Source organism: Rhincodon typus, chromosome 25, assembly GCF_021869965.1.
Source record: "Rhincodon typus isolate 14 chromosome 25, sRhiTyp1.1, whole genome shotgun sequence".
NCBI classification, from domain to species: Eukaryota; Metazoa; Chordata; class Chondrichthyes; order Orectolobiformes; family Rhincodontidae; genus Rhincodon; species Rhincodon typus.
In genome coordinates, this window is record NC_063356.1 from 3,604,619 (window position 1) to 3,608,297 (window position 3,679).

Here is a 3,679-nt window from a genome sequence, read left to right on the forward strand (position 1 = left end):
AATGCAGCAGGCAGAATGACCTCGTTTTCTGCTGCATCATTCTATGAGCAGCCTCAGTTGGCTTTATTTGAGCATCACTGCTAACCCAATCAGAAATGATAGCAAAAACTCTCCGTTAAACTGCTCCTCACAGTCACAGACCCTAGGCACACCTCCAAAACTCAGCTTTTCAGATGATTCTGATGCAATAGATCCTAATGGATCAACGATTTCTATTGTATTTAATAAGTGTGGGTTTGAGTCCCACAAAACTTAGATACAGTGCCAGAAATACATTGGTATTCATGATCAATTTGAGCTTCCCCTCCCAACTTGCATAGTATGATCCTTTTTTACCCACGATCATATTTCTCTTTTGTTTTATTTGTTCATGGGATGTGGGTGTTGCTGGCTAGGCAGCATTTATTGTCCATCCCTAATTGCCCAGAGGGCAGTTAACAGTCAATCACATTCCTGTGGGTTTGGAGTCACATGTAGGCCAGACCAGGAAAGGATGGCAGTTTTCTTCCCTAAAGGACATTAATGTACCAGATGGGGTTTTCCTGACAATCAGCAATAGATTCACTGTCATCATCAGACTCTATATTCCAGGCTTTTATTGAATTCTAATTCCACCAACTGCCAGGGTGGGATTTGAACCTAGCTCCCCACCTGGGTCTCTGGATGAATGGTCTAGCGATAATACCACTAGGCCATCACCTATACTAGTTACCCTTAAACTTATGTGATTGACTCTTAACAGTTGTGGGGATGGGTATTAAAATGCTGGCCCAGTCAGTGACACCCATATCTTGTGAATGAATAAAAAAAACTTCAACTACTTGCTCAGAGATAGTAGGAACTGCAGATGCTGGAGAATCTGAGATAACAAGATGTAAAGCTGGATGAACACAGCAGGCCAAGCAGCATCAGAGGAGCAGGGAGGCTGATGTTTCAGGTCTGGGCCCTTCTTCAGAACCTTCTGAAGAAGGGTCCAGCTCTACACCTTGTTATTTCAACTATTTGCCGCTGTGAGCCTCACTTCCCCAACCCTTTGTTCTGAATTCCTTCATTGCGATATTTTGGCAATGGTGTTATAGCAATGGGACAGGCAGTAAGTTCTAGCCTAACCAGCAATGACCACATCCCATGGACATTAAAAAAAAAGTTTTCAGTTTTAAACAAGCGCAGAGAATGCTGGAGAAACTTGACAGATCTGGCAGTGTCTGTGGAGGGACAAACTAAGTTAACATTTCAAGTCTCTTCTTCGAAAGTGTCTCACAGAAGTCTTCAGAAATCTGCACTTTCTCTGAACTGGGAATGGTGTCTACTGCTATGGAGAGGAGGTCAAACCCCTCTGATAAATAAACTGAAACACAAGCCCTCAATCTGTTATGGCGGGATTAGAGATTCCCTTCTAATAATTAAACCTAAAACACCCAGAGAAGCTCACCTTGCCGTTATAATCTTTTAAAAGGAATGGTTAAATTGATGAAAATCCCTGATATTCACTTTATAAGTAACAAGTAACAATTTATTTATTAACCCCAACAGTGAATCAATTAGCAGAATTACTAATAAACTGAACAATTCCCCCTTAACTACTAACTATTTCCTAACTGAACTAAATTCTACTGGTATGCTGTTCCAATATAAACCCAAATAATAAGAAAATAAATTAAAACTTAGTCTCTCAAAGTCTACACACCTTCCTTCTGTTGTTCTTGAGTCATAAACACCTTTCTTCTGCTGACCCAGCTGTCAGGAATGTTTTCTCTGCGAGGACTCTTATCTAGAAGTGCCGTGGTACCTTTTACGGATAAGATGGTGCTTTCTTAGAGATTTTGGCGATTTCTGATGAGCTAGATGCTTATTTCTCAGATGACAGTTCGCTCTGACACTGATTGTCAAAAACCCTCTCCTTATATACCTTGGATGACGTATCAATTTTCTTACAATAACATTGGTCCGAGGTTGTCAAAACCATCAGATTTAAATTCAATTGGCTTTCAGTCACTAAGTGCTTGGTTTAAATTAATTGGCTGATTCCAGCTAGTTGCCAAAACATCAAACCAATCCTAAGGCTCCCTTAACACCTTACTTTTAAAAAAATGTCAAGATGACTTGATGGGGGAGGAGGTTTTGAGTTTGCTCTGTTGTTAATGCAGAGGCTGAAGGTCATCATCATCATCATCAACATCATCATCATCATCACTACCGTCAGGTGACGTTGTGGTTTAGGGTTAGGGCGAAAAATAGTTAATCCAGAAGTGGCTGGCTGTGGTTCTGACTTTTTCGGTGCTGTGTATTCAGGACAAAGCCTGTGAAACGATCATGTGATGCCTACGCATATTCCTCTGCACACCGATGGAATCATGTTATAGCCAGTTCATGTTGCTGCAACATGCATTACAGCAGAACTGACTGTGCAGTGCAATTTTTCCCAGCCACCAAACATCTCCATCTTCCTTCATCAAAATCACGACAACATGTCGGCAATTACATTCTCTCATCCTGCCGCGAGTCTAATTTTCAAATTGAATGGCTGCAGTAATAAGCTCCGTGTATACAGACTGGTATTTTTATCCTTAATTTTTCCAAAAACTTTAATGGTTGTGATCAGTATGTGAAATTGTCTCAGACACATGACTGACAAATGTTGAAATGTTGCAATGCCAACACAAACTTCAAGGTCTCCTGCTCAATTGTGGAATATTTCTGTTGATGATTATGCCTGGCATCCCATCACCAAGTGACCCATTATTTACACATGGAGAGTCCTTGACCCTGAACCAGCTCCCTGAGAGCCATCTGTAAGAAAGAACAGAACCTCTGACACTCCTGTTTATATCCATCAGCAAGGGCTCCCTGATGGGACCAGATTAACAGCCCCAATCAAGGAACTCATACTCTATGAGGACCACCTGACTGACCTTATTACAATCACTACATCTCTCTCCCTCTGGGTCCGAGGACATGAGCTGGTTCTCAGAATTCGGGCGGAATGTAACGCACAGTAGCTCGCCTTTTGTAGCTGGAGCGTCTTGGAAGAAATTCATTTTCATCTTCATCGAGGTGAGAACATCTGCCGTGTCCATCTCAGATTCCGAGGAATCTTCAATGTTTGACGGAGAGGGAGAGCCCACGGGTTCTAGAACAGTTGGAAAAGCTGTCGAGGAGATGGGCATATTTTGCTCCAGCACCGATTGGGAATTTGCAGCTTTCATATGGTCCACGTGCTTGTTCAGGATTGTTGCACTTATCCGAACTTTTATACATCACCGGACCTGACCTTGAGTCGACCAAACCTCTTAACCATGCAGGGCCATTCCTGTGGCTCCTACATGAAACTTCAGCCCCTGAAGTAAACTGTCTCTCTCGCTTGGCACAATCTTATTGGCGTTCCTAATGCTGTTTCAAACATAACCACCCACCGCCCTCCCTCCCCCCACCCCACCAACACACGCGCACACACACGTGCACACACACACACACACACAGACACACACACACACACACAGATACACACACATGCACACACACACACACAGACACACATACACAGACACACACACACACACACAGACACACACACACACACAGACACACTCACACAGACACACACACACACGTGCACACATGCACACACACACAGACAGACACACAGACACACACATGCACACGGACACACACACACACA